The sequence below is a fragment of the Hemitrygon akajei genome, chromosome 2, assembly GCF_048418815.1.
Source record: "Hemitrygon akajei chromosome 2, sHemAka1.3, whole genome shotgun sequence".
In the NCBI taxonomy this organism is placed as follows: Eukaryota; Metazoa; Chordata; class Chondrichthyes; order Myliobatiformes; family Dasyatidae; genus Hemitrygon; species Hemitrygon akajei.
The window spans coordinates 125,994,042-126,008,415 of NC_133125.1; the positions used below are offsets into that span (position 1 = coordinate 125,994,042).

Sequence of the window (14,374 nt, forward strand, 5' to 3'; positions counted from 1 at the left end):
ATTAAATATCTTCATTCTTTACGATATCCATCGTTTATACTTGTCTGTTTGCGGGTTCCTCTAACGAGGGGCTGTCTGCTCGTGTGTTTCCTTTTTTCTCCGGTAATAAGAGATGAGTTTGTTGCCGAGGAGAACAGGAAGCTCTGAATGGGTAGGGAGTCGCACTGAATTCCAGTAATGAATGCATCTCGCACATTTCCACAAAGTGATTAAATGGGAAAATGACACCTTCGTGAGTGGCTGGCTATTTATACACACCTTGCGAGCAAACAAACTGGGCAAGCCTCTGGAACTGCTGGAGTCCGAGCAGATGTTGCAGGTTCCACGCAATAACTGGAAATCGTGGCAGCATGTGAACACGGAGGATGTAGAGCAGCAGGCTTGCTGAGTTTTTTTTATTTGTTGCCTCTCTCTTGGTTCCACCCCGTTGTAAAACGTCGGGTGTCTACCTTGAAGTCGTCCGAGTTAAGATTTGTAAAGATCGCATCGGGTACTGTTGGTCGAGATAATAAATTGCACAGCTTGGACCCAGACACGGGTAAATCAACAGGTTTAGGATTCTGGAGCCCATTTACAGTTCTGCTTAAAGAAATCCCGCAGGGATTTAAGTGCAGGACTGCCGAAAATTATTTACCGCTCAAGTTAATGTCCTACACGGGGTCTCTGTGGCTTCGGGGCATTTTGATTACCCCTGCGCTGTCCGTTTAAGTTTCACTTCCACTATAAGTAATTGGAGGAGTGGTTCTGATTGCCTGCTCCTATTCGGGTGAAATGTCAGGGTTTTCTTCACAAGTGTGGCTGGTTTAATTTGCTCTCCTTCCTTACAATTTCACCCCCAGATTTCTTCCATACGCCCGCCCCCCGCACCTGTTCAACGTCTATTTCATTTATTGCGCCCGCTCTCCACCCGCCTCTCGTTAACTTCCCAGAGGTGCTTGGATTTCGTGCGGCTGCCGTCCTTGCACAGCTCATTGGTTTGCCGCCGGGCAGCTGGAGCTGCCTCAGAATGACTCTTTGTTGATCTTACTCGGCGGTGGTGTTCGGTGTTGCCGTGGAGCAGAAATGGCATTGAATTTACTCAGCGAGGCAGAACACAGAACAGGAAGGAAGGAAGGAAGCAACCATTCTTTCTGTATCTATTGTCTGACCACCAGGCTTAAGCAATCAAACAACTCTGCAGACTGGGGTTGCAAAGGGTGCTGTCCTGCCTCTTGTCAGTGGGGGGTTGGATGGGACGGGTTGCTAATTCCCCTCCATATCACCTTTCAACGTGCCTCAACATACTTCAGCTCCGCTCTGTACCGTTGTTTACAGGTACCAGGCCTAAAGTCTACTTTGAGGTCAGCCTTCATATAATTTTAGTTATTTGTTTTCATTCATCGCAAATCAAGTGTCATTGTTGAGGAAAATAAAGGTCGTCTCGGTATAACTAAGGCTTGGCTTGTTATGTAGTACTTGGGTGTGCCCCAACTGGAAAGACTCCGTGTCTGCAGTTTTATTGTCTGAATGCTCTTTATTCTGGAAAAAAAAGTAAACTTAATCCCGATCTCTTTTAAACTGCTCTATTTTATATATATATATATATATATATATATAATCACGACCATTGAAGAGAGCAGCGACTGATTGAATAGGAAGGATGCGCCCAAGTGTCCTGTTTCTGGACTGTTTGCCAAGCCAAGATTTTTTTTTGAAAATGATACTTCCAGCTAGACGAGCTCACTGAAGATGCTTTCTGTGATAACCCTCTTGTCTATTCTAGACTAATCTGAGTTTCTATTTTAAGACATGCCCAACCTTGCCATAGTAGACCAACCTTTTTGTATACCGAAGCAATAATGAACTTCCTGTGTCTGATTCTGCGGTAAGGCAGAGATAATGCGGGTGATGGAGGGACGGGCTCCTACTTGACTGGGGTTTGATTCTAACCACCAGTAAGCGAGTACAAGGAAAAAATAGGAATGGTCAGTGCAAAATATTTGTCGTGCTCTTCATGTAAAATTTCTTCAGTTAACTTTATACTTCGAAAAAGTACAAGCCACATTGGGAGAAACCTGTTTAAACTGTTATCGGGTGAAACTGCAGATGACGGCAGGGTTTCAAAAAGTAATGCAACTTAATGCAAACCAGCATATCCCCCAGGGCAGAGAGCTCTACTTCACCAAGCCAAACATTCATTGCTGACGAGAGGAAACTAAAGACAGGAGTGTGCAAAGAACAGCTAGGTTCTAGGAAAGGAAACAAATGTAAAGATCAGCAAAATGTGAGAAAGGATGGAAAAGGCAGGATGAAAAAGTAACCTGATGCATTTCAAGGTTAACATTTTTTAAATAATTTAGTAGCAAAATGGTAATTGGTGAAAATATGGCTTCTTCCAGAAACAGATGTGAATAATTTTGTAAATGAAAATAAGGAAATGTTCAATATAGCTTGCTCAATATTTACTTTGTGCCATTCTTTATGGTAGAGGAACTCAACAGTACACTTACATTCAATGGAAACCAACAGTAAATCAAAAACCAGAACACATTGAAATGAATGCAACCTCTCTATTTTCTTTGACACAATGCTCATTCAGCCTTTCTCCACTCTCACCCAGCTGAGTGGGAAATACCCTATATGGTTCCAATTGTATCTATCATATAGAGAGAATGACCATTAATGGCTCCTCTGCCAGTAGCCTCATGTCCCTTAGGGATATACAATTGCAAGAAAAAGTTTGAAACCCCTTTGCATTTACCTAGCTTTCTGCATTAATTACAGTACTCAAAATGTGATCTGATCTTCATCTAAGTCACAATAACTGTGTTTGCCTATTATTGTGCCTTAGATGAAGATCGGACCGCATTTTATAAGTAATTAAAGCAGAAAACTGCAAAGGGTCACAAACCTTTTCTTACGCTGTATCCTTGGAACATTTCTGCTTCCTAACTACGTGTCAACATTATTCACAAAATCAACAAAGCCTCGTTTCAAATATATGGTGACATCACCCAGACCTACTTCATTAATGCTGTTCCTGTCACCCACCACTACCTTTCAAATGTCAAATTACTTGCTGCTTATTGAGTATTGGGTTAGCAAAATTCCTCAATGTTGTGAAGGCCAGTGATATCTAAAGTATTTTCTGTCAGCTTTCTCCCTGAGGAATCAGAACAGGAGTGTATGCAACCTTGATATTGTGTCTTCTCACAAGATGAGGTTCAGCTCACATCTGCTCCACAATTATAATTGTCTACCTCAATTTTGGTACTAAAGTAGTCTCGCCAAAATAATCCGGGCTGATCTTCCTCATTCTGCTCTCCCTAAACATAATTCCATATGGCTGCCTTTGTCCTAATACTTGTCAAATTCGATACACCAATCCTGTACCTGTTGGCACAGTGACACAGCCTCAGAGCAAAAGACTCCAAGTTCAATCAAACCTTGGGTCTTGTCTGTGTAGAGCTTGAATGTACTCCTTGTGAGCACGTGGATTTCCTCTGTGTTCCTGAAGAATCAAGGGTTCGTATGGAATTGGCTCTGTAAATTACCACTAATGTTTAGGTGAGTAGCAGAATTGATGAGAATGTATGGAGAATAAAATAAAAGGATTAATGTAGGATTGGTATAAATGGACAGATGATGGCTCAAGGATTTGATGGGCCAAATGGCCTGTATCTGTGCTGTATGTCTTTATTACATTGGCCCTTAGTTAAGAATAGCTTGCTATTAAAATTCTTCCTTGTTTTCAAATCACTTCTTGGTCCTAAAACCTTTAAAATCTAGCTGTTGGAGAGGGTTTAAACTAAGGTTTCAGTGGATGGGAACCAGAGTGATAGGGCTGAGGATGGGGCAGTTGGTATATAAGTTGAGGCAATGGGTAGTAAGACTGTGAGGATGGACAGACAGATGTTAGGGCAAAATTGCAGTCATTGGGTGATGTGAAGTGTAAAATGGGGGTAAAAGCGAAAAGGGTGATGAAGGTGTTATATCTGAATGCATGCAGTACATGAAATTAATTAGGTGATCTTGTAGGACAGTTAGAGATTGGCAACTATGATGATGTGGGCATCATCTAGACATGTCTGAATTAAGGTCATAGTTGGGAACTTAACATCCAAAGACACATATTGTGTCAAAAGGACAGGCAGGTATACAGATGGGGGTGGGGTGGCTCTAGTAGTAAAAATTTTATCAAATCCTTAGAAAGAGGTGACATCAGATCAGAACATGTAGAATCCTTGTGGGTAGAGTTAAGAAACTGCAAAGGTAAAAGGACCCTCATGGGAGTTATATACAGGCCCCCAAACAGGAGACAGGATGTGGGAAATAGAAAAGGCATATAATAAGAACGATGTTATAATAGTCATGGAGGATTTCAGTATGCGGATAGATTAGGAAAAACAGTTTGGTGCTGGATCCCAAGAGAAGGAATTTGTAGAATGCATAGGAGGTGTTTTTTAAGAGCAGTTTGTGGTTGAGCCCACTGAAAACATAGAAAAATAGAAAACCTACAGCACAATACAGGCCCTTCAGCCCACAAAGCTGTGCTGAACATGTCCTTACCTGAGAAATTACCTAGGGTTACCCTTAGCCCTCTATTTTTCTGAGCTCCATGTACCTGTCCAGGAGTCTCTTAAAAGACCCTATCATATCCACCTCCACCATCGTCACCAGCAGCCCATTCCACGCACCAACAATTATACTAGTGCTTAAGAAGAATAATGTGAGCTGCCTTAATGACTATCACCCAATAGCATTCACATCGACAGTGATAAAATACTTTGAGAGGTTGGTCATGACTAGACTGAACTCCTGCCTCAGCAACGCCCTGGACCCATTGCAATTTGACTAACTCCCCAACAGGTCAACAGCAGACACAATCTCCATGGCTCTTTGCACGGCCTTAGATCACCTGGACAATATAAACAACTATGTCAGGACTAGTTCATCGACTATAGCTCAGCATTTAACATCATCTTCCCACAATCCTGATTGAGAAGTTACAGAACCTGGGTCTCTGTACCTCCCTTTGCAATTGGATCCTCAACTTCCTACCGGAAGACCACAATCTGTGTCGATTGGTGATAACATATCCTCCTCGCTGACGATCAACGCTGATGCATCTCAGGGGTGTGTGCTTAGCCCACTGCTCTACTCTCTCTATACACATAACTGTGTGGCTAGGCATATCTCAAATACCATCTATTAATTTGCTGATGATACAACCATTGTTGGTAGAATCTCAGATGAAGATGAGAGGGTGTACAGGAGTGAGATATGCCAACTAGTGGAGTGGTGTCACAGCAACAACCTGGCACTCAACGTCAGTAAGATGAAAGAGCTGATTGTGGACTACAGGAATGGTAAGATGAAGGAGCACATACCAATCCTCATGAGAGGGATCAGAAGTGGAGAGAGTGAGCAGCTTCAAGTTCCTGGGTGTCAACATCTCTGAGGACCTAACCTGGTCCCAACGTGTCGATACAGCTACAAAGAGGGCAAGACAGTGGCTATACTTTATTAAGATTTTGAAGAGATTTGGCATGTTAACAAAAACACTCAGAAACTTCTATAGACGTACCATGGAGAGCATTCTGACGTGCTGAATCACTGTCTGGTATGAGGGATGGGGGGGCTACTGCACAGGACCGAAAGAAGCTGCAGAGGGTTGTAAATTTAGTCAGCTCCATCTTGAGTACTAGGCTACAAAATAACCCAGAACATCTTCTAGGAGCGGTGCCTCAGAAAGGCAGCGTCCATTATTAAGGACCTCCAGCACTCAGGGCATGCCCTTTTCTCACTGTTACCATCAGGTAGGAGGTACAGAAGCCTGAAGGCACACACTCAGCAATTCAGGAACAGCTTCTTCCCCCAACATCTGATTCCTAAATGGATGTTGATCCCGTGAACACTACCACACTTTTTTAAAAAAAATCTATATAATTTCTGTTTCTGCACAATTTTTAATCTATTCATTATACATATACTGTAATTTATTTATTTATTATTATTATTTTCTTCTATATTATGTATTGCATTGAACTGCTGCTGCTAAGTTAACAAATTTCATGTCACATGCTGGTGATAACAAACCTGATTCTGATTCTCAAATGTCATTATCCGTGGGCCCCAGATCAGGGAAGCTTGTGGTCGAGGCACACAAGGGATCCAGGTGAAGAGGGGAAGGGGTGGAGTGGTATGGTCAGGTAGGAAGGAATGGCAATATGCCTTGGGAAGAATAAAACATGCTGCTGACTACTTTTACTGCTGGACTTCCTAGGAGCAGCTCAGGTACTACAGGTTTTAGCACTCAAAGTAACATGAGCAAGCACTCACCATCTGCAGTTCCTGCAGTAGAAGACTACAGTTAGTTATAAAAGTTACTTATGCAGGCATTCAAATACCGTGTTAAAAATCATGAAGTAACGTCAATGTTAAATTGCGTATCAATTGACATCATACAAATACATCCAGCAGCCTCGGTTTCTTATTTAAAACCATATTCATGTTGTACACGATGGAATTGCTAGTGCCAGAGAGTGCAGAGCATGGGAATCCAAAGGAGGAGATGACTAAATCTGTACACTACATATTTATTTATTTATGTATTTTATTGTAACTTATAGTTTATTTTATGTATTGCCCTGTACTACTACCATGAAACAACCAATTTCCCGATATATGTCAGAGATACTAAATCTGATTCTGATTTCGATCTGTGCTGGTGTCTCAGACTAATGTATTGATTATGCATTTAAAAGTCATATATCCAAATTATGAATGACACAAAGCTTAGTGAGGTCTGGGTCATAATATTACAATGAGACCTTAATAAACTGAGTGGACAATGTGCAAGTACACACCAGAAGAGGCAGATAAGGTAATCAATTATGGATGAGTAAAGCTTAGTTCTAAGATATTTAAGTGGTGAAAGTGAATTCGACAGTGGAGACCCAAGAGAATTTGAGTGCCATGTACACAGAATGTACATAAAATCTAAAAGAATTTGATGATGATGGCTGATTCTTCACTTGTGAAGATCAGGAGGGTACTCCATTGCTGTAGGACTTTTCGTCTTGCCTGCACTGGGCAGGTTTATAGAGAGCATTGGTGCGCACGGACCGATTCCTCCCCTTAGGCCAGGGGACGTTCCACAATGGCACAGTGAACTGCGACGACCACAAGGCTGTAGGTTGGGTATCAGAGTTTCCCTTCTCCGAGACAGACTGCCTGGTAAGGCTAACAAGTCCCATCCACCCGGGTTTGGGATCGGAGTTGTCCTTCTCCTAGGCTGGCTGCCAACTAAGGCTGATGAACTCAGCCTGCCCGCTCAGTTATACCACTGGACACTCGGTTGTGCCTTGACATAACAAGCTCAGAAAGAACAGGGATGCTGTGTGACGGCATCGCCACGGGCACAGTCGTGTATATGTGAGTGACTCTTGTGTGGCAAACCAAACAGTGGTCCTGCGCCGATCACTACACCTGGAAAGGAGAGGCCCTGGGAGACGCTTCACCTTCCTTAAGGGAATTGGACCTCTAGCCCAGGACTCACCCATCCCCCTAAAGTGTCCTCACCACTGAGCACATCACACAAAGTGTTGTCACAGGAAAGCAGCAACCCATCATCAGGAACCCCCAGCCACCCAGCTCATACTCTCAACTCGCTGCTGTTATCAGGAATAAATTACAGGAGCCTCAGGAGTCACACCACCAGGTTCAGGAACACTTATTATCCCTCAAGCATCAGGCTCTTGAACCAAAGTGGATAACTTCTCTTGCCCCATCATTGTAATGTTCCCACAACCTATGGACCCTCTTTCAAGGACTCTATCTCACGTTCTCAATTTTTATTGTTTATTTTTCTATTTGTAGTTTGTTGTATTTTGCACACTGGTTGCACGCCCAAGTTGGTGTGGCCTTTCATTGATTCTATTATGATTACTATTCATTTATGGATTTATTGAGTATCCCACAAGAAAATGAATCTTAGGGTTGTATGTGGTGATACATATGTACTTTGTTAATAAATTTATTTTGAACTTTGAACTTTTTAAGTGTTGATTTAATGGAAGGTTGAAAGGAATTGATCAAACAGTTAGACTTTTTTCAATTGGTGAGGTAGTTGAGGAAAAGGAAATGGTAGGGTGCTCTAAAACAGGCGAGAAAATACTTATTAATAAAAGGAATATTAAAAGTGTAAAACTATCGCACAAACAGAACCATATTTGGTACCTCAAATAATAACCTTCAGTTTGAAATCATTACATTTTTAAGGACGTTCAAAGAGCATTCAATTCTAGATGAAATAAAAAGGAAAAAATCTGCAAGTTAAGAAATGAATGTGGAGAGGGACACAGAATTAAAAATTCAGATCAATATCAGATTTATACTACTGGAGGTGCTAGCTACTTGAAATAAAATTGCTAGCGTCTCCAAGGGGTGGCAAGGTAGTGTAGTGGCTCACACAATGACTTACGGTACCAGCGGTGTGGGTTCAATTCTCGCCGCTGTCTGTAAGGATTTTGTATATTCTCCCCGTGACCGTGTGGGTTTCTTCTGAATGCTCAGGTTTCCATCCACAGTCCAAAGATGTACCGTTCGGTGGGTTAATTGGTCATTGTAAATTGTTCAATGATTAGTCTAGGGTTAAATCGGGGATCACTGGGTGCTGTGGCTTGAAGGGCCTATTCCACATTGTATCTCAATAAATAATAAAAATAAATAAAATGCTGGTAGTACTTAACAAATCTATCCTGCATTTTCTGTGTTATTTAGTTTATGTTGTACTGTTTATGGGTTCTATGTCAAATAAAGGATATTGTAGGGATATATTATCAAAATATCAGCATGACTTTCAATATTACCTTGGGAGAATTTGAGTTCTAGTTGAAGTAAATGATACTCTTGCACACTATGGATGTTTGTCTGTTTGGTATGCAGAGTTTCAACAATTCCTTTCTCCCAACATGCTGCTTGACCTGCTGAGTTCCTCCAGCAGACTGTTTGTTGCTCCAGATTGCAGCATCTGCAGTCTCTCATTTCTCTCCGAGGTTTGGCTGTGTTGTGAAAACTATATTAAAATTCACCGAATGATGTGAGCTGTTGCTGCTTGATTCATTGGACGAATTCCACCTAATTTTTAAATTCCTGGTTGAAAAAATATCTTTCACTTCATAAATAGTTAAGTTATCCTGTTTCTTCTCAGTAATTGGGTTTGTATAATTCATTGAAGAAGTTGGCAATGATTGTAGTTCCATTCCTTCACACATGACTATCACGTATCAAAGTAAAAGCATTTGCCAACCCGTTCTGATGAAGTAACTTTATTCATGATTTATAGGGTTTTCTGAAAAATTATAAGTATCTGTTAAATTGTATCATAGATTATATAAAAAAAACCTGGACTGTGTTGGTATTTGGGGAAAAATAATATTGCTCTCTTGCCCTTACCCTTGAAAAATTAAAAGAACACAGAGTATATTTTTAATGCATTGACCAGTGTTTTTGGTGTGGACTATTCCCATATCAGGAAGGAGTTGTATTTACATAGCAACTTCTCAAATCCTCATAATGGAACAAAGCATTTTTCAAAGAATGGATTGCGTTCAACATGTACAATAAGTATTGTTGTTGTGTAGCCAAACATTATGCTCCATAGTGGACATGTGACCATTTTATAAACAACAAATAAATTAATATTTATTTTTTAATTAATTATCAATTATTAAATTAAATTATAGAAAATTCAACAAATAAACAGGGGGGGGGAACGGCAAAAGCTTCGGACACACGAGACTGCTGATGCTGGTATCTGGATCAACAAACACTCTACTGGAGGAACTGAGTGAGTAGAATGGGATCTGTGGGGGGCTGAGTAATTGTCTATGTTTCAGGTCAAAACTGTGCATCAAGACAGATGTAATGGAGAAGGAGTTGGGAAGTGGTACCAAAGAAAGTTTGAAAAGGGACTGCTTCAGGTAGCCAACAAGAAGACAGGTGTAGCTTAGGCCTAGGCTAATGCTACATGGAATCCTTCATCTCAGGCCCTTGACCTTTCGCGCCCACCTGGCTTCACCAATCACCTTCCAGCTATCCTCCTTCCCCTCTACCCACCTTTTTATTCCAGCATCTTCCCCCCTCCTTCTCAGTCTTGAAGAAAGGTCTCAGCCTGAAACATCAGCTATCTATTCCTTTCCGTAGCTGCTGCCCATCCTGCTGAATTCCTGCAGCATTTTGTGCGTGTTGCTAATGCTACACTTTTGCTCTGTGAGAAATTAGGGGAATCAAAGTGAAGTTGTTCAGGAAAGAACAATTTTACCCAGGCAGATTAGACAGTTGGTGGAAGGGAATTGTTTGAATCTTTGTAGCAGTAAAAGGTAAAGGGCTTTTAATGCATTCCTGATTGGTGATGGAGGTAGATAGAAACTGGATATCCATAGTGAAAAAGAGGTAGTGGAGGCTGGGGAATTAGAAATTGTCAAAACAGTGCAGGGCCTGCATACATGGTAAGGAACAGGACAGGGTCAAGTTAAGAAGTGAGGAGATAAGTTCAGTGGGATAAGAGCAGGTAGAAATGGTGGGTCTACTGGGTCATTCCTGTTTGTGAATCTTGGTTAACAGCTGGGACTGGGCAGTATGGGTTTGGGGCACTGTCAGGTTGGGGGCTGTGGGGCGAGATCTCCTGATGTGATGAATTCTGTGATGGCATAGGAGTCTTTAGCCTGGTGCTCGCTGGAAGGGTCACAGTCCAGAGGTTGGGATTCTGGCATTCAAAAGCTACTGTCTGTCCTGATGCAGGATTTTGACAAAAAACTGGATTTGGATAGATAATCTTTCCCCCTTACAACCCCACCCTCCAACAACCTTAACCCAATCAGTTCCCTCAGCAGATTGTTTGTGACATCAGAAGCTATTGACTAGGGGAGGAACCATGCCGCAAACATTAAACAATGGGAAAATAACGATTTAACAGAATATGTTACTATTTTTTCTAAAAGGACTCTTTAGCAGGATGAAGGTACCTCTGATTACACTGTGCTCCCCATCCTGCTCTGATTCACCAGTATTAATGTGTGTTCCAGACCCCAAAGCTTCCCCACTCTGGGTCAAATCTGCTAGGTTACTGCATTTCAAATATTCATTCTGGCAAAAAAGGATTCTTCCCCTACAATGATTTAATGCATCAAGTTCCAGAATCCCACTCTGCTCTGAATAGGATAATTCCTTAATTCCCTGTTAACTCTTCTGCCTATATATACTGTACCTTTAATTCCATGACCTGTCCTCTCTGTTGAGGATAATGGGTCCATTCTATTTACCCATTCTGCATATTTCTGCAGATCTTCTTAGTTTTGTATTCACCTGCTCATTAGGAAAACACATTCCACCAGCATTTTGTGTGTGCTACATTACCAGCCTAGTCAGGTTTTCCACAAAATATACATCTATTACCTGGGAGCCTTTCTCACACATCTCCTGTGTACACTCCTACAGCCTTTCTGTCATATGTTAAGCAGAAGACAGCACTGTAGCTGTGATCTATCTAGTATTTTATACAATTCCAGCATGGCATTTGTACCATTAAACACTGTGATTCAGCCATAAAAGAAGTATCCCATCTGCCTTCCCAGCCACCCTTTCCTTCTGGCTTGTCTGTGCACTCAAAGGTTCCTTACTTCCTCTGCTTGCTTTGCAGTCCCACATGGCACTGGGTCAGAATTTAAGCTTAATACCAAGTCATCCACACTTGCTAATACCCTCTGAATAAGAATTGCACTTACCCTTGTATAGCTCTATCTGGTGAAACTATACAGAGTAACCAGCTCTGTCCATTGCAGTCAGGTTTTACAGTGCCGGGGTTTCCATACATGGTGCTTGATAAATAAGCTCATTCCCGTTGTTTAACTGGCCAGCCAATTTGTGTTGGATGTATCAAGTATTCAGAAATAGTCAATCTTTTAAAAAATCTAGATAAAATGCAACCCTTATATAAGAAAAGTATTACGGGCACAAAGCATTTTTTGAACTTTGTTTTTAAATAAAATTATTGACGGTAAATCTAAATGAATTTTATCCACATCCCTCTCACTGACTTATTTCCACTGAAATGAATGAAGATGCCGACCTCTAGACTTCCATAGAAATCCTAAATTTGCCGACAATTACAGGAAGAAATTTCAGTAAAAGTGCAGGGATCTGCCAATAGTTCCTTTAAAAATCTAGGTCATTACCTCATATTTCTCTGAATTGAATTCCAATTGTAAATTTTGGCTTGCAATATCTTCTCTATTTATGATCTAAAAGTCTGGATCTTTTAATTCACCAGCTGGTCCTTTTGAAGATAAAATACCAACAGACTTTTGGACGAACAGTAATAGAAACATGCTTGTATAGATCACTAGTAACATATAAAAAAGGGTCGCCAAGGAGATATGATCAGAAAATTGGACAACAGATGAAAACTATTAAAAGTTGCTTTGGTCAAGAGAAATTTTAAAGGCGAGTTATGTAAAGGGGTTCAATAGTTTGTGTACTTATTTATTTATTGAGATACAACATGCAATAGGTCCTTCCAGCTCTTCATTTTATGGTGTCCAGCATTCCCCCAATTTTATGTAAGGGGCTCCATTGGTCAGAGTTGACCATAGATATTGTGTCCCAGCTGCCTAGACATGCAAGATTTAATCACCCGATTTAATCCTAGCCATCTCATGGGATAATTTACAATGACCAATTAACTTACCCACTGGTACATCTTTGGACAGTGGGAGGAAACCGGAGCACCCAGAGGAAACTCATGCCGTCATGAGGAGAACGCACAGACTCCTTTCAGGCAGTAGCAGGAATTGAACCCAGGTCACTTGTACTATAAAGCGTTGTGCACAATGTGTTGAATGTATGACTGTCAGCCAAGGGAGAAAGGTAATGAAGATGCCTAGAAGACTGTTTGTTGAAAGGTTTATATGAGATAGGGAAAGGTTACATTAAGATGATATTTTAAGACTTTGGAGGTCCAGGTGCCAATGTAGTCTGGTGAACATCAGGTAAATGGATTAACAGAAGCTGTACTGGGCAAGATAAGTGTGGGCAGGGGAGATACAAATCTGGATCTTGAAATAGTCAATTATGGAGAAGACAATGCCATAACTCAGGGTTTCATCAACTGATAAGTTCACATAAAGATGAAAGTGCATCATGTTGCAAATCAGTGGGATTTGTGAAGGAGGGGACACGTCCAGAAGCTTTTGGTAATGCAATTGCAAATAGTCTGACTTAGCCTGAAAGGAATGGAATTATTGGCTGTAAATTGGAGTGTATGATTGGACTGGGTGTTGGGAATAATAGCCTCAGTCATTTCAACATAAAATTTAAATTTTATAACTGTTTAGTGTTTCTTTCATTTGGCAAATCCATGAGCCCTGAAGGCAGTGAGAGAATTGTAGGAATACAAGTTAGAGTCATGATTTGGGTGAACCTTGCAGAAATAGTGTGTCCCTATCCCAAGGGACTTTGGAGAAACAGTATTTGTTTAATAGATGATAGAAGTAGTTTCATGCATCCAGGAACACTTGCGGTTGGCCCATTGCTAACCTTTCCAAAAATGTTTCCTATTTCAGCATCCGTCATTAAAAACCGTCACCACCCAGGACATTCCCTCTTCTCATTACTACCATCAGGGAGGATGTAGAGCAGCCTGAAGGCCTACGCTCAACATTTGAAGAACAGCTTTCAAATCTCCACCATCAGATTTCTGAACAGCTCATGAAAACCACCTCACTATATTTCTCTCTGTTTTGACTTTTTATTTATTTTATTTCTTATTGTAATTTACAGTAATTATTATGTCTTGTGCAGTATTGCTGTCTTGGGGTTAGTGGATGGTATATGTCCACGAGTAGAAGGAAGGAATGGGGCTTGTTTTTCTGTTGTCATTTTGTTGTGTTGCTTTGCCAAGCATCATTTCATGGTACGTTTTGGCAACAGACACAGAATGCCAGCGGACGAACTCAGCAGGCCAGGCAGCATCCACAGAAAAAAGTAAACAGTCGACATTCCAGGCCGAGAGCCTTCATCAGGACTGGAGAAAAAAAGTGAGGAGTCAGAGTAAGAGGGTTGGGGGAGGGGAGGAAGTAGTACAAGGTAGTAGGCGATAGGTGAAACTGGGTTGGTGGGGGTGGGGGGGTGAAGTAGACAGCTGGGAATCCATTGGTGAAAGAGAAAAATAAATGTGATAAATAAACTTGAATTGATTACTTGGACGAAAACAAGGAAGTCCGTACAGTAATCATGAAGAAAACTTGTTCCTGATATTAATGACCTATTCACCAATGTACCATGCTGTTGTAAAATCAGTGCTGAGGCATTATTAACTCTGTTTGGCAGACCT

General features: G+C 41.2%; 1 long non-coding RNA gene across 1 annotated transcript; it reads left to right on the plus strand.

The window, feature by feature from the left end:
• The first annotated feature begins 263 nt into the window (after positions 1-263).
• On the plus strand, positions 264-14,123 carry LOC140737665 (uncharacterized). The gene is made up of 3 exons (XR_012101220.1): positions 264-1,340; positions 9,729-9,832; positions 13,605-14,123. It is a non-coding gene; the product is annotated as an uncharacterized lncRNA (long non-coding RNA).
• Positions 14,124-14,374: the final 251 nt, after the last annotated feature.